Here is a 26,866-nt window from a genome sequence, read left to right on the forward strand (position 1 = left end):
GGAGCGCATTGTATTAAGACAGGTCTTCCATTGCTATGGTGACATTGCCGGAAGTGACGTTTACTTTACCAGCGTATTTGAGGAAATGACTACAAATTTGACCACAAGCCTGTCGTGGCTACATATTAGACCACATATAGCAAGGTACCTTTATTAGGTAAGCGATTCCCAAGGTTCCGAGATTTTCTCCCATGATTCTGTGCGCGCTATGATGTCATTAAGAGGACAGAATGGAACTTACTTCGTTAGCGTATATGGAAGCGAGAAATAAATGGGTCGATTTTTTTTACTTATACACACCTTTTCTCGAATGCCGTTAGAATGAGTACAAATCATCCTATTTGTGCTCTTGCCACGTGCAATAATCACAGAAGAAAATCGCCTGGAATAAAGTAACAATCGCTTCCCAAAAATCATGTTGCTGCACCAGGATTGATTCAATTTGTTCCTCAAAACTACTAACTTCCACACTCGCCTTCTGCATCATCACATATGCAACTTTCAAAAGCCATTACACAATCGGAACTCAGGTTCTAATTATTGCTTTATTGAATATTGAGAAGAAGATAAGATCTTTTAAGCTTTGAAGTTGAAACATCGCCCGCGAAAATAATACTTTGAACATCTCGTAGGTAGTAAACACAAATTGACAATTGCACTGTGTTACTTTACTTTACGTTCTGAAAATATAATGTACGTCTTCCAGGACAGAAGATTTGCCCTTGCACGTACTTTCAACCTTCTCGTCAAACAATGAGAACAGCTGTCATGTAAATAATGCCCAAAGAAGCTATTCAATGTAACGCATGCTTATGAAAGCAAGGAAAAATTTTTCAATGATTTTTGTGTTATCAATATAATATGTTGTATACACATCTATTATATTATAATTTAAAGATATCATACAAATATAATACTAATTTGCTAGCTTTAATTTATTTCGTATGTGCTTTAAAAAGTCGCGGTGGTTCAGTCGGTAAATAGTCTGGAGGATTCTGTTCCCTGTGTGGTTGGCCTCAAAGGGGATTTTCTCAGCAACGTCCTTGCATCAAAACTGCTTTGAGGTTCCCCAGGGGTCTAAAAAAATAGTGTTTTGGGGGCCGAAACGTGATGATGATACCACCTTTATAAATGGCCAAGATTGTGAATCATAATACCTATATTTATTCATGGAATGTTGCAACGTGCAGAAGGCACTTTTGCTTTTAAAACTTAGTACATATTTAGTTGCACACCGTGACCGTTCAGTCTAAGACGTCATGCTTTATGGCTCCGGCTACAGAACGCGCAGGTTCAAGTCTCCTAGGGGAAGCGTAACAACTTTCCTTCTGAGGTTTCTGACTGTGTATGAGACCGGTGGCCCCCACCATTGTGAGAAAATCCGAGAGCTATGAATGAGTAGCGTAATCCGGTAATGGAGACTTACAAAAATGACTGTGCGCTCTTTGTGCTGACCACACGTCACCTTGTAACAGGTCTTCTGCCTTGGCAGGTGGAAGTGTGGCCAGCAGTAGGTAGGTAGACCTTAACCATCCAATGTATTAGTACATATAGGGATACATGCCGCAAGAATACTGACACATTAGGAAATTTTTTGACAACTCAATCACACTGCAGAAACTCTTTTCACGTAGATTTAATAGACGACCTCTGTGGCAGAGTGGTTAGCACATCGCACTGCGACGCCAGAGGTTCCTGTTTCGAATCCCAGCCGGGTATGGATTTTGGTGAGTGTCCATTCATCAATTTCATCATATCATCACTCATCCCCAACTTCGCAATTAGCCAAAAGTGGCAGAAAAGTGAAGTAAAATAAACCAAATAAAAATACAGAAACTAGATTTAATATTTCATATTTGCATTGCTTGATTGAATTGGTGTTTTATGTTCACTTTATGCACAGAAAGGTTAATTGTGACTGGACTAACAATTTAAAGTGGGATCCGAACCACTATGTGCCTACATCGGGTATCGAACCTGGGACCCCTTGATTACAAGGAAACGTCGCACCTACTACGCCATTGGGGAGGCCATTTTTGTGTTGCTTCACAAGACTTATTTTCTAATTGCGGACTACTAGGTCTATTAGTATTAGGAAAACACATTTCATGTGTGTGTTTGATATGGTATGACATTTAATTAGGAAAAGCAATTGATAATATAATATTTATACAAAGTAAATTAATGTATTAAGTATGGTCTTACAACAAATGTAAGTATTTCAGAATGTGATAGGAAGCCAGTGCGAAATTAGCCGTAAGTTTTTTATAATTCCTCGCATTAGTAGGGGAAGGTGGGGTAAGATTGGGTAGTGGGTGAAACTGGGTACCTTGGTTCTGGCGTCATTAGTTCTCCTCTTTAGCGGAAAGATTGTGAACTACACTACACTAGTTAAAAGAAGGAGCGACCATATTGGCGTGTTGTTGCTGTTTAATTCACGGCGTCTGTGTAGGTTAGTTTGTTTTACGATGTCATCTCTCAAATGTTCCTTTTGTTTCTAAACCATCCTTATTTAATAGTCATTACAGTTATAAAATGCTCTTTAGCTCAGCTTATTATATGTTTACTAAGGATTTATACCCTAACAAACAATACGGATATAGTCCAATAGTAGCTTGGTACTGTTTAGTTTTTATAACCTCTGCACTCGGGGTAAGACCGAGTACAAGCAGCGGTGCAAGACCGGGTACTACCCATCATTGTCCCATCCTTTAACAGTAAATTATATTTTTTTGTAATGATGTACAGGGTGGCTCAATAAGTCTCTTAACACCCCCAGTACAAGGACACTGCAGCGTGGAACGTGAAAATGGCGATGACCAATCGTTGACTGGCCAAGGGGGAACCACATTGACGTCACCCGCATGGTCGGCAGCCATCTTGATGTCTGCCATCTTGAATTCAACTTCAGAAATTTAAATGGGAAGGGGGTCGTGCGACATATAAAAATGGGCTAGAATTTCACCAGGAAAACAACTGTGACATTTGTTTCACCTAACTTTAATTGTTGCAGAGTTAACTATACCACAAAGTAATGGCTCAATAAGTCACTTAACACCCCCAGTACAAGGCCACTGCGGCATGGAACGTGAAAATGGCGATGACCAATCATTGCCTGGCCAAGGGGGAACCACATTGACGTCACCCATCTTGATGTCCGCCATCTTGAATTCAACTTCAGAAATTTAAATGGGAAGGGGGTCGTGCGACATATCAAAATTGGCTAGAATTTCACCAGGAAAACAACTGTGACATTTGTTTTCACCTAACTTTAATTGTTGCAGAGTTAACAATACCACAAAGTTATAACACATGCTCAATATGACATCCCTCTTGCGCAACACACACATGTAATCGTCTCTCCCATGACCTTACCACATTCTGAAGAACCTCAGGAGTTATTGCAGTACAGGCATCCACAATGCGTGTGCGCAAGTGGGCCAGATCCCTGATTTTCGTAGCATTCACCATGGCTTTCAGGTGTACCCAGAGGTAAAAGTCCAATGGTGTCAGGTCAGGTGAGCGTGCAGGCCATTCCACAGTCCCTCGGCGACCAATCCAGTGGTTAGGGAATTGTTGATCCAGGTACTGACGGACTATCATCCCATAGTGCCGTGGAGCACCATCTTGCTGGAACCATTCAGAATAGCTCCCATCCTCAGACAGTAAGGAAGGTAAGATCTGCTCCCGTAGCAGAAGCAAGTAGCCCTCAATGAAAAATGGACCAACAAGTCGGGAACCACAAGTACCACACCACACCATTAGCTTCCCGCCTCCCGTCACCTTGCTGGGATCTGTCCAATGTGGATTTTCGGGTGACCAGTACCGCAGATTTTGCTTATTCACCTCTCCCGACACATAAAAATTAGCCTTATCACTGAACAGAAACTTGCTACCGACGGCAGGGTCACGTTGCAGTTGTGCTATAGCCCACTCACAAAACTGCAAACGCCTGTCTGGATCGTCCTCACATACAGCTGCTGCAGCTGTATGTTATATGGATGCCAGTGGTGGTCACGTACAATCCTTTGAATTGAACCCCTGCTGACACCGCTTTCCAGCGCCAGTCTCCGTGTGCTATGGGTTGGGGACTTTGCAAATGATGCCAACACCGCTACAGCAGTACCCTCATCCGTGGCTGTTTTCGGACGTCCATGTCGCGGCTTGTCGTCCACAGATCCAGTATCTTGAAACTTTGCCAGCAACTGGCTGACGGCCACATGTGACACCGGTTGTCTTGCAGGGTTGCGGTTATTGAAGTCTGCGGCAATGTCACACGTACTTCTCTCCCCTGACATCAATATGATGGCAATCGGTTCCTCACGTGTTAGTGGCATTTTCGTTCAGATCAGTGAAAAAGGAAATATGCTACTCTTGACACGATCAATTCACATCATCACTCTTTTAAACTTTTATGTAAAGACAAAACACAATCGTAATTCCCATGCCAACCAATACTACAAGATATGTACATACCGGTAAGTCAATATCCGGACATTTTCAGTGATTTGTCTAACAATAAATACCACATAATCACATACTAACGATTATTTGAACAATAAACATTTAAGCAAAAAGGAAAGGACGTGTCACTCTCCCATGCGGAAATCGCCCTTAAATTTAAAGTTAGGTGAAAACAAATGTCACAGTTGTTTTCCTGGTGAAATTCTAGCCCATTTTGATATGTCGAATGACCCCCTTCCCATTTAAATTTCTGAAGTTGAATTCAAGATGGCGGACATCAAGATGGCTGCCAACCATGCGGGTGACGTCAATGTGGTTCCCCTTTGGCCAGGCATCGATTGGTCATTTCCATTTTCACGTTCCATGCCGCAGTGGCCTTGTACTGGGGGTGTTAAGTGGCTTATTGAGCCACCCTGTATTTTATAACCCAGAACAAGGAGAAGGGTGGATCGGAGAAGGGTGAATCCAAAGTGGAAAGTGCCTTGGCTGGGCCCACGAAAGCTGCAGTGGAGCGGAGGAAGAAGACAACTTCTTTACTTGTGACTTCTGTAACTAATATTCTTGAATTGTTCAGCTAAGGCATGAACAAACTTGTCATAGGTATAAAATAAAAATTTCTGCTACTTTTCCACTGAAAATCCCATTTTTCTATTTTCCTATAAAGTTAACATATGCACCCGGTCTTACCCCACCAGTGGGGTAATACCCGGTGATTTGCCTTTTTTCAGAAAACAATCATTGATAAAAAAAAGTAGTGCAACTATGACTTTTCAGGAAAGAAATATAGTGTACTCAGTTAAACAATGCATATTTTACTTAAATCTGACACTCTAACTACCCGGTCGTACCCTCACTTTCCCTTATTCACCTTAAAATATCGTTACAAATAAAATCTAAACATTAAGGTCCTCAAGTCAGGTGGATAAAAGACCAAATTATAATTCTCAGCTTACATTTACCTCCCATTATTAGAAGAATCATAGGACTGAAAAGCAATCTCTGACTCTTGGCTGATTAGTGCAACGTGCCTAAAATACAGAAAAACCTAACAGCATAATCGTTCCATTATTTTTATTTTGTGTTTGTATTGATTTTGTTTCGTTTTACGTATAATTCACCAATTGGCTAATCACAATGATACAAATGAATGGTGAGTAGATGAAATTGATGAAGGGAAGATCACAAGACAAAGAACACAAACCCTACATAGTAATAATCAGATTGTTGGCCCACATGGCAGAGCCTAGTAAGCCCGCAATAATGAAGATCCTAGGATATATTATTATTATGTGGAAGACGTTTGAATGCTTCCCGAAGAGACACCCTTTATGCAATAGCCATCATCCAATTCATTCACAGGCTCGATAGCCGTGGGCGTTAAGTGGTAGACTTTTGTTTTCACCTCTAAAGATCCCAGGTTCATGTCCCAGCATGGGCATAGGGGTTCTCTCCGAGTGTTCCGTCATCAAATTAAACTAATCATCATTCATCCTGTTCATCGCGACGAGCCAAAAGTGGAAGAAAAGCGACACTAAATAACAAAAACACTAATACAAATTTATCCTCATCCTTACGGTCGACTTGGAGAATCTGAAAAGTAACGTAAAAATATTAAAGTAATATTCCAGGATATTCAGGAAAAAGTCATATCAGAATATGCCAGCACAAAAACTTTCCTTAGAATTAGACATTTAACCCTAGAACACTACGGTACGTAAAATTTTAGTCTGCTTCGCTCTCAATTCCCTCCCCTACCTCCCTCATCGCACCCACCTACCCCTCCGTCTATGGTATTCCACGGGCATTCTGTCAGGCACGTGGCAGCACTGTGGTGAGGAGGGCGGAAGCAGTGAAAGTCTTTAGTTTGTGCGTTATGTGGGACTCTGTATGTCAATAATACGTAGCGATAGTAACAGAAGAAAAATCTTGCACGTAATTTTGACGTACATGTAGTAATAACGCCATTTGAATTGACGTAAGATTTGCGTGAATTTTTCTATAATATCTCATTTTTCTATAATATGATCAACATCGCAGCGATCAATGGATACATTATTCACACTCACAACTTCTACAAAAATCAGGGCAACTTAGAAAAGAGACCATTCTCACAAATTCAGTTCATTCTTCACCTCCATGAGAACTTGACCAAGATCTGGCAGGAGCAAAGGCTAATAAATCCGGGACTGTCACAAGAGTTAAGAAAGTTAATTTTGAAGGTACTGGGGAAGGAAGAGACAAGTACAGTAGCAGCCACGTCACAAGGGAACAGAAAGTATTGCAGTTTCTGCAAGTACAAGAAAAGGAGGATGACAGCTACGTACTGCTCCTGTGGGAACTCAATTTGTGGAACACTACCGTACGTAAAATTTACGTATTCTTTGCGCTCAAATCCCTCCCCTACCTCCCACCTCGCACCCACTCACCCCTCTGCCTAGCAGTGCCTCAAGTTGTCTGTCTGACATAAGGCAGCACTGTGGTAAGGAGGGTGCAAGCGCTGAACGTCTTGATTTGGTTTGTTATGTTGTGGACTGTACGTCAATTTTCGTAGTTGTGTAAAACGAGAAATATCTTTCACGTAATTTTGACATTTGTAATTCGATTTGGATACTTAGATTTTGAAGACGAAAGTTTAGAAGCATACACTATTTTCTTGTAAGACTTTAAAATTACATTTGTTCCTTATTTACAGCGTTATGAATATTATTATTGTTTGCTTTTGATTGTTCGAACTTTTCGCCTTCATTCTTAATGTACGGACAAGCTTGTCAAGCAAGACCTTTTCTTAAAATATTCTATGTTTAATAAAACCATTTTTATACATTTTAAATGAAGAATAAAATTCCAGTATAAGGAAAAATATACAAAATAATGTTCACAATGAATAGAACTTTGTTTTCATGATGTAGAGGTTGTTTTAAAAATAGATTCCTTCATGTACGTAAAATTTTCGTAGCAGTAGTTACAGTGTAACATTGGAACACGGTAGTGTTCTAGGGTTAAAATAAACGTAATAAGTTAGCTGGAAAGAAAAGCCGGCACTGGGCCACAGCCTACAGAGACAAGATATCACGCAAATAATGTCTGAAAAAGAAACTATCCATTGTTGCGGAATAAATGTATTCTTCTATCGCGTATTTCATCTCTTGTTGTCAAATCAAATTAACAGATTTGATGTATAAAATCAAAAGATGCATGAAAACAGTGTTTCATGGGCCATCTGATACATTCTCCACATAACTTTCTTCCGCTCATGTCCTCTTGGTGACGTCACAAGCTCTAGCCCAATGACGTGCAAGTCGCGTAGTGCACCCCTCTGCACATACCCTACTATAAACATTTCCTGAATCGCCCTGCATGTTTTCTTCCGATTCGTAAGTTATGTTCTATTTATAAACACGTCAGGAAGTACCGGAAAGAACTGTGAACGAAAATGAATGTAATGTGGAACCTTACTGAAAGTAATTATCACAGTTTACATTTCGATGAAGTCCGAAGTATAGGTGAAATGAGATGTTGAAATTACCTTTCGCAAAAATTCCTCTTTTGTAAACTTGATGCATAACACAGACTACTACCGGAAGCTCTTCTTGAGTGTTCACAGGAGGCTCGAAGGGGTTTCGTGTTTGAGAACAGCAGTAGTGACAACTCTGAGATAATACAACTGAACGTATCAAGTGAATAGTAATTTTGCAAATAGGATCATGAAGGAAATGCTATGGATACCAGACGTAGCCACAAAAGGAGCATTTCCCACGTAGCCAATCCTCGTCTGACGACTGAACGCAGAGTTGTCGTAGTGTTGTGCGATAAGAGAAAATCTAAATGGTTAGAATTCGTGAACCGATACCGGAAAACTCTTCGTACCTCACACACGTGAAGAAGAAGAAGACAGCAGCAGTTCGTAACCAAGACGATAGTAAGCAAATGCCGGTTACCAAGTACAGGATTATGTGGGAGTGAAAACCAATGTCAGGGGTAAATTTCCTGGTAACCATCAGATAAGCCGGAGACGGATTTCTTCAAATTTACAGGAGAAAAGACAAGAAAGTACTTACGGAATTGCGTTCTTGTGGACTTTCTGAAGCCAGGGAAATAGTTTTTTCGAATCGTTCAACATGTTTGGCCTGTAAGTAAGGTATTTTTCGTCATTCATGCATCTCCGTGGCACGATAGCTCGTGCCACCATTGCCGTCGACTACGTGAATCAAATGTTCCGTGCGTTCGGTTATATAACCCCTGTCAGTGTAGCAACCACGCGGTAGTTTGACAAGATGTTAATTTTTTTTTTCGAAATTTTCCTAACCTAACCTTACGTGAATGGTTTGTGGAACAATTTTCGAATAAAAATGTTTTGTGAATAGCTTGTGCGCCATTTATAGGTTCATAGCATGCAATACATTTGGTATAATTTAACAATACAGGGAATTTCTCCAATTTGTTTGAAATTTCGGATACTTACTAATTTGGGTCTCCTAATCACGAATCTGCACTTAAAATTTGGCACTCACGTATAGAAATTCCTGAATTATGTGGAATTAACACCGGTATGATTGTCAATACACTCCTGTGGTAGCCATGTTTGATGTTGACAAGTGAGGTTCGGTATTCGTTGCATACTTGTTGCTGTGTCTACAGCGTTGCCGCATTGTTACTTTCTCATCTGGGGATGATTGATCGTAGCAGATCAAACTTTGGAATTTTTTAAACTTGCTGGAATTTTGTATAATCCAATAAGCTCGGAGGAGAATGGCGATAGTGACGATGACAGTGTGGAGGGAGAAGATGTTGTGGATTGCGGCTTCCAATAGAGATAAGTTTGGCAACGGTGCGGTTCCTAGAATGTTGTACGAATAACGGCTGTTCGTAAACTCCAGCCAACTCAGCGCAGATCTTACGAGTGGATTACGCAGACGTCACACGAAACGTCATGTCGACGTCCTAGCCAAGCTGTTCCACGCTGCAGTTTACGAACAGCATGGATTATGGCGTGGTGGATCGTCTCGTCTGCTTGACTCTTGAGCATGTTTAAAAGCAGTTGAATTTCTTTGGAAGTAGTATTAGGTGCAAATGGTACTAAATCTCACTTCTATATAAAGCTCGGCTACATTAATATAAATTAATAGAATATTTTGACAAGATTTAGAAATTGACACAAAAAATAACCGAAAAAATATTATCATACGTATTCCTACACATCAAAAATTATTATTTTGTAGTATTTTATTGGTTGGTGAATTTAGTTTAGTATACCGTGTGTTAACACCAACTAATAACGTTGAATTATGGTAAATGAAATGGTTTCAAAAATATTTATTTCATTACAGTTCAGATCAAAAATTAGTTTTCATTGTTTTATACTTTTTTCTATTCGGATGCCAGTTTTTGCATATTTTTCCCATATATATACATCTACGGAAAGAATGATAACAGGCACGTATCCAGGGAGGGGGCTTAGGGGGCTCGAGCCCCCCCGAAAGTTTTCGGTTGACACTAGATAAAATGAGGTTTTTGGTTTCTTGTGTTGTGAAATAAGATAATGTGACGATAATTTAAGGAGATAAATAATTATCGAGGCAAGACGGAGAATGTTCTGTATCCCTGTTATTGATAATAGAAATCGAGGTGGGGTACAGGGAACTTGAGCCCCCCTCCGTCCAGGAATTTTTTCAGTTTACATTAGATAAAATTAGGTTTTCGGCTTCTTGAATAATGTGACTAATAATTTATGGAGAGAAATAATTATCGAGGCAAGACGGAGAATGTTCTATAACCTTGTTATTGTTAATAGCACGTATCCAAGGTGGAAATCAGGGGGCTCGAGCCTCCCCCCATTTTCAAGATTTTTTTTGTTTACACTAGATAAAATTAGGATTTCTGCTTCTTGAATAATGTAATGATAATTTGAGAGAAATAATTATCGAGAAAAAGCGAGAGTTCTATAACCTTGTTATTGTTAATAGCATGTATCCAACAGCGGCGTGCATTCAGGATACGCAAGGTACTCACTGCGTACCCACAACACAGTAAGAAAAAATAAACATTTTTTCGTCTTCCCCGAACATGAAAATTCAACAATTATCGCTCCGAAAGCAGTTCCACTGCAAGAAATTCCGATTTCCGCACGAACACGCTGCTGCCTTCCTGAAGGCAATCCCGAATGATACCGATTGTGACCGACACCCACCCGATCCGCGTTCCTGCCGATTTCCGCAGAAAGACGCTGTTTCTTCTGCTTGGTACCCTAGAAATTCGGAAGGTAACCCCATTGGCTCATATCAGCCCGACCACGTGTTTGGGTCTGCCCGCGCTTACCCTCTCTCCCACTTCTTTCCAGGTTCTAAGCATCGAGGGTACCCAAGATTTTGACAGCGTATGCAGTGTTGACAGTAGTCAACATATTTTTTTCTGGAATGCTTAGCTTACTAGCATTTAGCAGCCACGCGTAGATAGATCACTGTTGGGTTGCAATAAAAATACATTATAAAAAGTGATACAGGAATCAGACAGGAGGGCAAGAATATGTAGTGGTGGAAGATCATATTTAATATACGCGTAAACTATCACATATAAAATATTTATGTGAGGTTAAAGTTACACTAGCAAGTTTTTTTTTTCGTATAGGGAGGTGAGGACCAGAATGGACTGTCACTGTGTCGAGGGGAAAATATGTGAACAATTTGCAAGTTTCGCACAATTCTCAGAGTATGAGAGTATCTGTTTATCTCCTTTCGGGATCAACATTTCCTTTGAGTTCCATAGCATGGGTGTTGATTGTTGACCCAACGATATGAATGAATGATAAAAGAAAAACATAATAAAACACAATGCTTACAATGGGATTAGAATGAGCCCCTCCCCCCTTCTTCCGCCAGACATTGCAAAGTGATGTACGGTAGTTTAGCTTTTGAAGTGTTCTGGGATGTATGCTGACGTATTTTCTACTTGTCCTTAATTATCTCCCTTCTACAAAATACTTTGTCGACTGGCAACTCCGATTCATTCGTCCACAAGAACGCGTGGTTTTCGGGCATAGCGGACCGGACACAACGTACTGTGGGAGGTTGACTTTTGCTTTCTTCTGTCGTGTGAAATTTGCAGCTAGTGTTTCGTTCATATTATTTACATTACAGGATCTCTATTGTTTGTCGGTGCTGTGAAGTGATAAAATAGGGGGACCGGGAGTTATTGATGACATACTGGAGAAGGGATTTTCGGAATTTACGAAAAAAGTGTAAATAATCCGAAATGGAAGGTCTGTTTCCTGATTTGGAAAAATTGTTTCAGGCAGGAGTTGTGAAGGATGGTAAGCAGTATATTAGTCATTTTGATTTTTGAGAAGAAGAAAAAATATCTCTACAGAGTGATTGACTGAGTAGAAAAACAGTGAAACTTTATTGTTGTCCTTATTCGTTGGTTTCCTCTGCGAAAGATGTTGTGAAATAGTACAGGATACTGAGATTTATCAAATTTATTACATGAAATTTGAAAGGACGGAAAATGATTGAGCCATTTCCTTCCCGTTCAATGTTCATCGCACTGCATGAAGGAAATAATCAAAGTTGAATTGTTGGACTCTACGTAGCTACTATCAGAATATATTTGCGAATATAAAATATCATACATATATTTTACCTCGTTACATTTGGATATTGATACAAGGATGAGAAATTTCCCATTATAAAATTGTAGAAAAAAGTTATTTTCTGAATAACATGATGGCCAGGGAGGGGGGGGGGGGTTCTGGCCCCCATAATTCATTTCGGTTGGCCACTTGTTGCGTACCCTAGTTTAAATGTCACCGCACGCCACTGGTATCCAAGGTGGGAATAAGGGGGCTCGAGCCCTCCCACCCCTTTCAGGATTTTTTTCTGTTTACACTAGATAAAATTACGATTTCGGCTTCTTGAATAATGTGATGATAATTTGGGAGAAGTAATTATCGAGAAAAACGGAGAATGTTCTATAACCCTGTTATTGGTACTAGTGCGTATCCAAGGTGGGGATCAGGTTACTCGAGCCCCATCAGGAAATTTTTCAGTTTACATTATACATAAAATTAGGTTTTTGTCTTCTTGAATAATGTGACAATAATTTAAGGAGAGAAATACTTATCAAAACAAGACGGAGAATGTTGTATAACCCTATTATTGTTAATAGGACGTATCCAAGGTGGGGATCAGGGGGCTTGAGGCGCCCCTCCCCCCATTTCAGGAAATTTTTCTGTTTACACTACATAAAATTAGGTTTTTGTCTTCTTGAATAATGTGACGATAATTTAAGGAGAGAAATACTTATCAAGACAAGATTGAGAATGTTCTTTAACCCTCTTGTTGATAATTGATAATAAATATTGCACGTAATCTTTTATTGAGCTTTCAGTGTTGTCTCAGCGAACATGAGCATTATGTAGAGACTTGTCAGCATTTGGAAGATGCACAACAAAGGTAGCTCCACACGTAGGGCGATTCGTTGTAATTTGTAATCTCTGGAAGGCTCGAGAGGGAATGTTCTTGAATAAGAGGCAATATTTATGAATCGTTTATCTGCGGAAGATTCTAGAATATAATGAGGATATACATATGCGTTAATTAAAACCATTCCTATATAGATATTCTTTGACCGAACCTTGGATCCAATGAGAAAAATGGCGTTGTCTCTGACGTCATTTCCTTTTAAGCGTCCAATTCAAGGACTTGTTCATGATTTATTTGATTGTGTACAAGGCGCTTTACTTCAGTCTCCAATACGAAATGATAAAAACTTCTGGTGACTTGATTTAAAAAAAAATGTATACGAGATAAAGAGTGGCGTTTCCAGGATTCTCGGAAGGGAGATGGGTTACGCATACTATGTTTGGTGGTCAGTCCTCATTTTGCCATGTTTTCCTGTCTTTAACGTTCTTTTTTTTTTTTAAGGAATACTGGGTCAAATGAGGTTATGACCCCACCAACATTCCCTTGAGCACGTCACTGGAGATACATGAGTAAGCATTTAATCATATTGGGAGACGAAACATTAGATGTGTTGGGAACGGAAGGGTTTTCACTGTGCATTAATTGTTTCGCGATCCAGCTGTATTCTAGAAGACTTCCTTTAACTGCTTCGTGCTGATGTGTGACAAGACTGCGGAAGCTGTGACAGATAATTTTGAACACTTGCGAGATGCTTAGGCCTGAATATGAACAATTTGGTGGGTTTCGGTTTTTATAAGAGCTGCAAACATGGGAGGACAAGACACATTAGTGGTGTTCAGGCTCGAATCAGAGAGAAATAGAGAACTGTCTGCGTCCAGTTCGCAGCCCACAGTTTGAATCTCGCATTGCCGAGTGGATTGTCCATCCCCGTGCATGTGTAACAGCTTTATAAAAACACTTCTGGTACACAGATGGTTTGATGCCTGATGAGAAGAAATGGACAAGCACACATACTGAGATGGTTCCGGCACACAATGTTAGAGTCCAGCACAGCTATTTCTGCCGTGCGATGCGCGAAACAACTAAAGAAGCAGTGTTGCTAATGGAGCAGATAGAAAAATCGCTGCAGTGCTCCGATGCACAGCTGTTACGTACAACAATAAAATTAGAGAATTCAGGTCTATCTAACGTTGAGTTTTAAACGTCATGCATTATACCAGGACTAGGATTAATATGTACTAACAAGTGGCTTTGTATGTAGCTACATACATATGGACTAAAAATTCGCAAAATATGAACTAACACATAAGTACAATTACCAAAAATGCTGCAAAGAAGACTTCTTCATACGATTCCTTATTTGAGTGATTTCAAACAAAATAAAAAAATATATATACGTATATATTATTTTTCATTGCATTAATGCACTGGTGGCGTTCTAACTTTTCACTCCCAAAACCCGTATACACTGGTATGGAACTGCAACGGCAGATAATAACATGCCAACGTGTTAAACCGCTACAATTGCACCATAACACTCCTCCTCAAACAGTATTATTATTTCCTCTCTGAGATCTGCGACAGTCGGTTGCCTTTGTTGTACATTTACAAAGGATGCCGGCTTCGACAACAATAACAAGTACATATACTGCCACTAGACGATAAGCTGCGCGGCTTTTTCTTTTGTTATGAACCAGGGCCGGCGCTAGTCATTTTGCCTCCCTGGGAGGTGGCGGCAGATGCCGCTCTATTTCGACCCCCCCCCCCCCGGTCATTACGCAGCAACGGAAAATTGAAAATCAATATATTCCTAACTAAAACATCAAAATATAAAATAAATAATGAGACTTCTTATGCTATTTCAATACTATTCAGTGCAAAAGAATATCTCGCTCGATCACAGTTTTCAATAGGCTTATTTTTTTCTTCTCTTCAAATTTTGCCGCTCGGTTCGCCCTCCCCTTCCGACGGCCCTGCTATGAACTTGGTCACCCATCAAAGCATGGCAATTTTAACACAGAAAACAATATGTATCGCATTAAGCAGCAAAAATGACAGCCTCCTCTATGCAATTTCTACAAGAACACCTGCCGGAGCCAGAGTTGAATTGCTTAGAATTTCCCGAGCTTGGCTATGCAAGGTTTTTGATTTCAACTTCGACAGAACTGGAGGCATTATGGAATTTAACTAGGGTGACCAGACATACTCTTTTTAAGAGTATTATATATACTCTTTTAGAGGTTCATATACTCTATACTCTTTTCAATTTGCAAAAATCCCCAACTATACTCTTTTCCTTGCTATTTAATTTCATTCATTATTTTACGCGTAAAAATCCACAGAAAGAAAAGAAGCAATGAGGGTAAGTGGAGGTCAGTACAGGCTGGGTCAAATTTGAAAGTGATTGTGACGCTTATAAAAATCTTGTTTACTCTGCCTGGTACAAATGTTGAGTGTGGAAGACTCTTCAGTGTTATTAAAACTTATTGGCGAGAGGATAAAGTACACTCTTCATGTCAACACTCGAACAAGTAATGAAAGTGAAATTCAATGTGGACATGACCTGTGAAGAGTTTGGACTGGCAATAAAGGACAAATTAAACATACTCAAGAAAGCAAAATCATCCCAGAAGTATGAATTATGGTTCCATTGGTGAGGAAGTAATTGTAATTAGCTAATTACATTAGACCCATAAGTAATTTGAATCTGTAGAGTGTAGGCCTATTTTATAGGGGCTATAATAGAAGCAATAACAAATAACCACCCGTATTTTATTTTTATTTTTATGTTTTGTGCATGCGCACCTTCAACCTATAGACTATACTCTTTTTGGTCAACAAATATCTGGTCACCCTAATTTAACGTTCATTAGCAAACACACACTTTTACATACACACACGCAATACACGCACACAACGTCAAACCGGTCAAATACTTAGTATAAAATAAAAATATGGTGCTTCCAATCCAACAAAACTCACCGCCACTTTACCTGCTTTCCCCTCCCGTGACAGAAATAGTGCTTCATTATTACAGTTGGCAACACTAGTTACTAGCTAGCCAATGAACATGCACTGCATAAAAGAAGCAACGACTACGCCGTGCTATATTGCCACATTGCCGTCCCTGCTGACCGGTGGGAACCGCGAGCTGGAGCGCTGTTCAATTGTTTTCAATGAAGTTTGCGCGAGTGTGTCCAGGAATGGAATGACAATATGGCAACAATAGCGAAGGTTTTCGAGCAGGGTAGAACACGTGATGCTAAGAGAGAGGGAGACGAAACGAAAATTCGTTTCTACGCAACGGCAAATTTACGTGTGTGGCACTCTAATGCATGGAAACAGAGGAGTTGAGTAGTAAATAATGTCCGGATTTCACGTTCTGATTAAAATGGCAGCCTTAAACAGTGGCGACGATTTAGGGGAAAGTTGCTCCCCATTGTTTTGCCTCCATACTATGGCCTCTTAATGCTAAGCCTTGTCTACCAAGAGAAAGTAAACTTTTCGTGCAACCCCCCCACCCCCCCGGTTTTGGAACCAAATTGCAACACTGGCCTTAAACATACAATTGTGAGGTTCTTATCTATACCCCTTTTAAAAAAAGGTATTCAGCCCCCCCCCCCCGATAGGAATTCCTGGATACGTGTCTGAATGATAAGATAATATTAACTACATCTTTTCCTTCAGCTGCCTTTCTGACTTACGAAGGCATCAAATAAATGATTGCCGGCCATTGAAAGCAGTCGCGTCGTGCTTTCTGCTAGTTTTCGTCTGCAGTCGCATCGAGAACGGTTACAAATCTTACGAGCCAAGTAAGCCGGATACGTCACCGTGACGTCCCGGAACCGGAAGTGGGCGGAGCTAGCCGTACTTGGATTGAGTTTACGTACAGATGTAGCCGGCTTCGTCTGACTTGGCTGGAGTTTACGAACAGCCGTATAGTTATACCAATTGCATGTAATATGTGAATTGCATGGAGCATTCATTTGCATGTGAGAAAATGGTGTCTTGAAAAGTTTGGATTACATGTTTCTTCCACGATTCATTGACGTTAAGGATAGGTTACGTTACTTAGAATAACTGACATTTGGGTAATCATGTACAATGGACATTTCCACTTTGACATGAAAAACGTTTTAAATCCATTCATTTTACTGATAATGACACAAACATGAGATGTGCAAAATATCTCGGCGATATTTGTTTCGGTTCTCGAGAAACACGCCTTCAAACACAGCTGAAATTCACTTACTACGTCACGGATTTGAAAACGTCCTCTCCACAGACAGGAGGTCCTTTGACGTCATCACTTAGAAATGCGTGCAGGCGGGGCTTCTGCTCGTCCCGACAACTAAGCATGAGCCGCGGAAGCGACAGAAAATTCACTTGCTACTGTGTAAAACAAGTATCTTACAACTTCCAGTGCAAAAATCTGTGCTCCATTTCTTGGAGATGAATTATGCCCTAGCAGTATAGTAGTATTTACTATAATTCAGCCACTCGGTAGAGGGTTTTCCCATTAAGGTGACAAAGCAAACCTTGTAACAGTCAATGGCTGAACACGTGAAAAGCCTTGTTCATTGCGAATACATAGGTTAGTTCTGACTGGCAAGAACTTAATATTATAGGAATGCCTTTTCTGGAATTACAGTTATTTTCGTCATAATATTTTCTTCACAAATTTTAAGATAATAATTTTAGAACACACTGGTTTACCCGCCAATTTCTGCAATATAAGAGGTGATACGGTATAAAAAGGAACGGCGAGTTTTTCAATTTCCTGCAGTAAATGACAGTTTTCTTCAGTTAATATATATATTGCAAATTTTTGTATTTAGCCTACTTTTACGTCGCTTTTCCGTTCACTTTGTTTAACCGCAACGATGAGAACGCATGGTTAATTTATTATAATTTATTTATTAATTATCATCTCTAACATCACATTTCTTCCCACTTTTGGCTAATCGCTACAATGAAGATGAATAACTACAAGCTGTATTCGAAGTCGGGGTGCAGGAGTACATCCCCGCCCACACACACACTACTACCAACTGCACAATCTAAGTATCACCCAACCTGCCATGATAAGAGACGAACTTTTTCTTCTGTCCCATCTCATTTCGAAAACATTCACTTGTCCCATCTCCTTTTATGAGACGAGACGGAACATGCCTCGTCTCGTGAGCAACACTAACATTAAGAATAGAAGCATCCCCCTAGCTGTTCCCAAAGTCTCGAGCAAACATCCTCCCATGTAACAATTTCCAGTTCAATGAAATATCACTCACAAGGAAACAGTCATGCCCAGGTCGAGAGTCAAACCTGGAACATGCGACTTCCTGAGATAAATCATGAATTTTGTATATAATAATTACAACGCCAGTTCATTCCTGGTAATTCTGAATCAGCAGTTTGGTTTGCATATATAAGCAGGATAATATTTAGTTTTCGAGGGCTGTACCGTCGAAACGAGGAGTCAAAAATAATAATAATAAAAAAATATTAAGAAAGGATTTTTTTGTATTTATAATGATAAGCCTCTGCATACGTTGTTAATTCTATATTTTTCTAGACTTGAGACCAGAACGAGAATTGCCCTCCCAAACCGAGACGGATGTTTATAAATTGAGACGAGACTGTCAATGAGACAGACATTTACAACTCTCAACGAGAACGAGACCGAGACCAAGGCTGCCATGTCTCGTCTCGATAGGATCCTTAGTGGTGAAGTTGTGAACCAACCAATTAATGCGTTCGGGGTAACGAGATGAGGCGGCTTTTTTCGCAGTACAAAATTCAAAATAATCATATCGTACCATTTCAGTATGGGATATTGTTATACACATGGGCGTATATATAGTTCACGGGGGGGGGGGGGATGGATGGATCAACTTTTGTTATGATTAGGGTTGCTTTATTTCGTAAGTGAAAATCCAGGACACTGCTGTTGGGGAGCATGGGGGGAGGGGATGTTGGACCCGACAAAGTTGTGTGTTTGTAGTCACGAGGTATTGATACTTTTCTGTTGATCTTCTGTCACTACGTTTTTAAGAACCAAATTTCTTTAATATGATTCGAGGGGGAAAAAATAACTGATTTGATAGTCTCAATGCAGTTTCTTATCGCAGAAATTCGGAAACATGAAATTGCAGACATTGGTCTTAAGTCCCATCTGGTGTGTGGAATTACCGAAATTTCCTTCCCATCCGTATCCCGTCCTATACGTCTCTAATTTAAGAGAATGAAATAAGTCCGAAGGAATTTTGTTATGAACAAGCGGATAGAACAAGGAAACTGGTAATTTTAGTGAATCAACAAAGAGAGGAGTTGGACTCGTTGAATCCGCCTTAAATACGCCCATGGTTATACACATTATTTCCTTGTAATAATTATACATAAACTAAGTACAGATATGTACTGTGCAACTAATGTAATCTTCTCAGTGTGTTTTCTCTTATCTGCACAAAAATGTTTGATCATAATTTGCGCAACAGAAATGAAACACAAACTGAAATTGCTTTATGGAAAAGAAAGTTAAATAGGCTTAAGAATGTGAAAATTCCTATTTTGCACTACATAGGTTACGGTAAATATCGATAAATATAAGTTTAAAAAATATTTTTGAGTGTCGTGTCAGCAACCAATTTTATAAGCAATATTTTTCGCATGGCCTGAGAACACACACGCAGCTGAACACTTTCATTAATCTTGCACGTGAGCAGCACGGATATTTCATAGAAGAATGATCATTACAAAGCATAGCTTTCCTTTCTCCTATCTTCCATTATTTAAATAGGGACAGATTTGTAAAACTGCTGCACGTGTTCGCTCACCGTGGGCTACCCATCCGGAACTGGACGCTCGAAGCAGACGACAAACGAGCTCTCCCTAAGGAGTGACGTAGTAACATGGCGGCGGCGTGTTTTCAGCGCAACGCTAGCTTCCCAACTTTGGAAGTCTCGTTTCTGCCTTAAACTGGACGCAGAGAAACGCGAGAACTTGCAGGGGTCATTTTTCCAGGGTGTAGTTTTTAAAATTGTTGTAAAAAAAATTGAGTGGAAATGTCCATTGGGTTGTATTAATACGCAGGCGCGGGATCCATGCATTTTGTCAAAGAGAATGGGATTACAAGAGAGATGAAATAGAAACTTTTCAGCAGCCGACTTACAAGAGAAACCAATCAGGAACGAGAAATATAAAATCAAACCGGCCAATCAAGGAACAAGCATAGAACGTGTGCTGCCGCCACCGGCATCTCCCCCGAACTACTGCGGTTACCATAGCAACGCCGGAAGCAACGCGGTCTGCCAATATGTTGCAACGCGCATATTGAGAACCAACGCAGTTAAGTTCACGTAAGCAATCTTGCAGAACCAGTTATAATATTGCAACAAATGCAGACGATAGTTCTGGTAATTTGATATTCCTTGTAGTTAGCAGTTCATAATTTCCAGGAATTTCGACCACATTCGTTAAAAATATTAAAAATGGTAATGCGAGTATAAAATGCATTTGCTTAAATCGTACAAAAAAACTTCGCAATTGTGATTTTCAGTACAGAAATAAAAAAGTAAACCAAACCTTTTCCTTAAAGTAGCACGTAAAAAAGGAGAAAAATTACTTGTTCCAGTGTAGAGCATCTTCTGAAGTGATACCAACTAAAGATGATTTTTATATGCATCCATGCATTTTCGAAATTCTAATTTATTTTGGTATCCACCGCAAGCAATATGTACACGTCTTAGGAGATTAACAAAAATTGATGTGTCCTTTAATTCAGTTTTTTATAATTTTTTTTCATTACAGACTATCGTAATTTTAAATAAAAATGTAAACACAATTTTTTCCTGAAAATAAGACAAAAAAGAGAAAGAAACTTACTTGTTTCAGTGTAGAGCATCTGCTGAAATGCTGTCGACTTAAGATGATTCTTATTACGTCATTTAACTTTAATAATAACTAATAATTTTTGGAATGCTAATTTATCTTGGTGTTCATGCAAGAAATATTGGTAACAGTTTCATACATTGGAGACACATTTCTTAATTTTTACAGGAGAAACTACGTATGGAAATGATTTTCTTTAAGGTTTCCAACGTTAGTCGAGGTATTTTCTTTCATCGTGGAATCTATTTCACAGGGAAATCATGTATTTTTCAATAGAAATATCTCACCGATGCACATTTGCCATTGCTTTCCTACGTGAACCGGATGCTCCATACGTTGGATGACGTAACCCCCGTCAGTGTTTCCAACCCCCCTTTTTTTTTAAACTATGCTTGCCTAACCAAACCTAACCTAACCTTCGTGGGGCTATCCGTCAGCTACCCGTGCATAATGTACAATTTGCAAACGTGACTAACACGATAGTATGTATTTTTCGGTGAAGAAGGTTGGAAACACTGATATTTGAAAACAAAAGACGCGATATCATTCGCAAAGTAAGCGATATCGCACCGTTACATGTGTTCGGCAGCACTTAGAAAAATGTGTTATTTTAGTAGAAAAATGTGTTATTTTAGTAGAAAAAGTGTGTAAAAAACTTCGCAATTGTGATTTTCAGTACAGAAATAAAAAAGTAAACCAAACCTTTTCCTTAAAGTAGCACGTAAAAAAGGAGAAAAATTACTTGTTCCAGTGTAGAGCATCTTCTGAAGTGATACCAACTAAAGATGATTTTTATATGCATCCATGCATTTTCGAAATTCTAATTTATTTTGGTATCCACCGCAAGCAATATGTACACGTCTTAGGAGATTAACAAAAATTGATGTGTCCTTTAATTCAGTTTTTTATAATTTTTTTTCATTACAGACTATCGTAATTTTAAATAAAAATGTAAACACAATTTTTTCCTGAAAATAAGACAAAAAAGAGAAAGAAACTTACTTGTTTCAGTGTAGAGCATCTGCTGAAATGCTGTCGACTTAAGATGATTCTTATTACGTCATTTAACTTTAATAATAACTAATAATTTTTGGAATGCTAATTTATCTTGGTGTTCATGCAAGAAATATTGGTAACAGTTTCATACATTGGAGACACATTTCTTAATTTTTACAGGAGAAACTACGTATGGAAATGATTTTCTTTAAGGTTTCCAACGTTAGTCGAGGTATTTTCTTTCATCGTGGAATCTATTTCACAGGGAAATCATGTATTTTTCAATAGAAATATCTCACCGATGCACATTTGCCATTGCTTTCCTACGTGAACCAAATGCTCCATACGTTGGATGACGTAACCCCCGTCAGTGTTTCCAACCCCCCTTTTTTTTTAAACTATGCTTGCCTAACCAAACCTAACCTAACCTTCGTGGGGCTATCCGTCAGCTACCCGTGCATAATGTACAATTTGCAAACGTGACTAACACGATAGTATGTATTTTTCGGTGAAGAAGGTTGGAAACACTGATATTTGAAAACAAAAGACGCGATATCATTCGCAAAGTAAGCGATATCGCACCGTTACATGTGTTCGGCAGCACTTAGAAAAATGTGTTATTTTAGTAGAAAAATGTGTTATTTTAGTAGAAAAAGTGTGTAAAAAACTTCGCAATTGTGATTTTCAGTACAGAAATAAAAAAGTAAACCAAACCTTTTCCTTAAAGTAGCACGTAAAAAAGGAGAAAAATTACTTGTTCCAGTGTAGAGCATCTTCTGAAGTGATACCAACTAAAGATGATTTTTATATGCATCCATGCATTTTCGAAATTCTAATTTATTTTGGTATCCACCGCAAGCAATATGTACACGTCTTAGGAGATTAACAAAAATTGATGTGTCCTTTAATTCAGTTTTTTATAATTTTTTTTCATTACAGACTATCGTAATTTTAAATAAAAATGTAAACACAATTTTTTCCTGAAAATAAGACAAAAAAGAGAAAGAAACTTACTTGTTTCAGTGTAGAGCATCTGCTGAAATGCTGTCGACTTAAGATGATTCTTATTACGTCATTTAACTTTAATAATAACTAATAATTTTTGGAATGCTAATTTATCTTGGTGTTCATGCAAGAAATATTGGTAACAGTTTCATACATTGGAGACACATTTCTTAATTTTTACAGGAGAAACTACGTATGGAAATGATTTTCTTTAAGGTTTCCAACGTTAGTCGAGGTATTTTCTTTCATCGTGGAATCTATTTCACAGGGAAATCATGTATTTTTCAATAGAAATATCTCACCGATGCACATTTGCCATTGCTTTCCTACGTGAACCGGATGCTCCATACGTTGGATGACGTAACCCCCGTCAGTGTTTCCAACCCCCCCTTTTTTTTAAACTATGCTTGCCTAACCAAACCTAACCTAACCTTCGTGGGGCTATCCGTCAGCTACCCGTGCATAATGTACAATTTGCAAACGTGACTAACACGATAGTATGTATTTTTCGGTGAAGAAGGTTGGAAACACTGATATTTGAAAACAAAAGACGCGATATCATTCGCAAAGTAAGCGATATCGCACCTTTACATGTGTTCGGCAGCACTTAGAAAAATGTGTTATTTTAGTAGAAAAATGTGTTATTTTAGTAGAAAAAGTGTGTGTCTTTGTGTAAAAAGCATAATGGCACCTTGAGCTATGTTTCGCAATACACAATTGGTAAGTACGAACTAGGCAAAACACAAAATATATATATATATATATATTTAAATGTGTCTCCGATCTATGAAACTTGAACCGAAATATTTTACCAAATGATATGCAAGTCATGGGTGTTGAACACCCCCCCCCCCCTCCATAGGACCTTAGAACATAATATAGCTATAATTTTCAACACAAATAATAAAAATATCATACCCCCCACGCAATAGCGGATAAGTTTTCGTAAAATAAAACAAGAATGCATTCAAAACTAAACATTAAGAGCAGCAAAATCCTTTCATGACACATTAATTACTGTAAATGTGTAAGTATCTATCAATGAACAATTTCATCTATCCCAAATAAATCATGGCGTTTTTAGTAAATCAGTGAAGATGTAAATGCAATAATCTTTCATTTTCTACTTGTGGATGTACATGTTGAGTGTTCTGAACACAGACATGGATAGTAATAATAATAATAATAAATAAAAATAATAAAATTCAATCAATAATTGAAATAAATAGAACTTATTTGAAGCTGATCCAGTCATGTTGATTTGTTGGACTTTTAACCACTGTTCATGTTGTGTTTAACACTGTTAATGTAAATTTTCAAGTTGATTACTCCAAGTGTCAACCACAAATTTCTCTGAAATGGAGAAACTAAGGCCACTAGAAAAATAATCCTCCTAGGCACTTTACAACCAAAAACAAGTGTTATCTAGGCCACAAGACAAGGTGGAGTTTCTGCCACTGATAAAGGCACTCTGTTTATGCCAAACTTTTACATTATAACCACATATATCAACTGTTCAGCAGTCAGTGAACATCCTGTGTTAGACATCAAGTTAGAGACAAATGCGTTATCCTGGGGCAGAGACAATCATAAAAGTCCAACAATTCAACTCTAATTGAACTATGTAGACAGTTAAAAATATATATATATTACCTGATGATAAATTGACCATGTAACCATTACTACATGATAAACTAAAGCATTTTTTGACGAATCGGACCACTTCTACACAACACTCAGCCACCAAGGAACACCACAAGACTCTTGATATGCATGCACCTCCAGCAATACTAATGCTTTTCATTACAACTATTGCAGGTATTTTGTGGTGCAATGTAATAACAACAGGCAAGTAAGGATAACAGAAACAGAGATAGATATTAAAAAATTCATTATTGTCTCCAAATTATACAGTACAAAAATATGTAATGAAAAACCATGTAATTTATTATTAGACAAAATGAAAAAGTAACAGTGTCTCTTTGTACACAATAAAAAAGAACCATGAATAAAACACCATTTTCAATTTATAGCAGTAATGTTACCTCCTGATAATGTTAAGTATTGCAGAAGTTGTGCAACCAAATATGTTGTGCATATTTTATTATGAGAAAATGTGTTCTTATTGGAAATAAAAGAAATTTAAGTCTATGGCTTATCTGCTTAAAATGAGAGAAGATACTGCAGAAACATACATGTTCTTACCTGGGAAAATTATTATTTCATGTACGTTAAATAATCCCATCATTGCACTTATAATCTAAAACCTGTTTAAATGAAGATTCTAAAAAATGTATATATCACAAAGACACACCATGATAATAAAAGCACAAATCTTACAACATTTTGAAAATCTTGTAACCCTGTAATTGGGATAAAAAACATGCAGAGAATATGAGGTGAAAATACTAACACTATAAAAATAAATAAGCAAGAACTAAGGATCATGCATTACATCCCAAAAAGGAAAGTAAAAAGACACCACAATTGTAATTTGTCACAGTGCCTCACAAAATGCAGCTGGCCAAACATATACAAAACATATTGTTTTATTTACCTTATTTTTCACAATAAGCTTCCTCTGTGAACATACACAAACACAAATTGGCCAAAACACATTCTATATGCTGATAAAAGGCCCAGGATACCAAACTACACCCCCTCCCCCTTCTGTAGAGTTTATGGGCGTCACAATGTATTGTGAAACAGTACTTTTTTCCATAGTGGAGTCTTAAAATTATATTTTTACTGCAATTTTCATAACTTGTCACTTCATATGAACCGAAATTACTTAATTACTTGCATGTCATGTATAATGAGAAACACTCATGATTTTTAGACTCAGAACAGGCTGGACCTGCTTGCCATGGCACATGGAAATCTTCACTTCAAATTCAGTTCTAATAAATACTTTGCTTTATTTTGTCTTCCCTTACGGAAATGGAAAAATCTGTATCACATGTACCATTGCATCAGGTTAATGAACATGCCATTATAAATTTTTGTACTGCTGCTAAGTGAACGTTGAATTCTGCAGTGATATGGCAGAGCAGGCCATATATTAAAATGTATTGCTAACAGGGGTAGACAAAACTAAAAATAATTCTGGCATCAGGCAATTTTTTTTTTTTTTGCGGAGCCATGAATTCAACTAAAATCAAGCTACACATTTTAAAATCTGACCTTAAACATGTAATTTATTTATTAATGTGAGCTTTTTGTCCCGCACCGTGGTTGTGCTGGCAATATGCTTTGGGCTCTGGCTATGGGAGATACATGCAGATTGGAGTCTCCTGGAGGAAGCGTAACAACTTTTCTCCTGAGGTTTCAGCCTGTGTATGGGACCAGTTGGCATGAGGAAATTGGGCAGTTACTAAAGAGTAGCATAACCTGGTCATGAAAATCTACAACAATGGCAGAGGTGTGTCATGCTGAGCACATATCACTCCGTAAGTGGTTTTTGCCCCAGCACTATGCTAAATCTTATCTACAAAGGGAAATGTACTGTCTTTGCCCCCAGTTTTGGGACCCAACCACCACCACTGCTGGCAGGCGAGTGAGTATAATCAGGTGGGAGTGAGGCTAGCAGCCGGTAGGTAGGTCAGGGTCCTCAATGAGCTGTTGCGCTCAGGTTATTCTTATAAAGTGAGTTTGGATGAAAAGTAATTATAATTATCTGTTGGAATGGCTTTCCTGAAGAAGGCTCAACTGGTAACCACATGAACAACCATGCAATGCACTCTCAAAAAAAAAAAAAAAAAATGACTGAGAAACCAAATATTTTTGCAGAAGGAGTTATTGAATGTAAATGCTTATCCAAAACCACAAAAAAGGGGGTTGAAATATTGAATATATATATATATATATATATGACAGTAGAAGGACAACTGAAAGATGTGGCTTGTAGATTTAATACAGACATTACTACAGTGTATCGTAGCACTATACACCAAGGGAGACCACTTGCATCCACACCTGGCAAGGATCCTTGTTGCCTGTAATATCATCAGAACGACTCCATTTTAGAAAGGATGCATCAGAGCTTCTTATGATGCTGTCGTGTCTGCATCGAAGCCATTTTGAATACCTATTCTAAC

General features: G+C 38.6%; 1 protein-coding gene across 4 annotated transcripts in view; it reads right to left on the reverse strand.

Annotated features, from left to right (window-relative positions):
• Positions 1-9,208, reverse strand: part of LOC145981639 (uncharacterized) — a 32,704-nt gene extending 23,496 nt beyond the window's left edge. For all 4 annotated transcript variants that reach the window (XM_083115028.1, XM_083115030.1, XM_083115027.1 and 1 more), the window contains exon 1: positions 8,927-9,208. The gene's annotated coding sequence lies outside the window, so the exon portion shown is untranslated. The remainder of the gene's footprint in view (positions 1-8,926) is intronic.
• Positions 9,209-26,866: the final 17,658 nt, after the last annotated feature.

The sequence above is a fragment of the Lepisma saccharinum genome, chromosome 29, assembly GCF_977018435.1.
Source record: "Lepisma saccharinum chromosome 29, izLepSacc3.1, whole genome shotgun sequence".
In the NCBI taxonomy this organism is placed as follows: Eukaryota; Metazoa; Arthropoda; class Insecta; order Zygentoma; family Lepismatidae; genus Lepisma; species Lepisma saccharinum.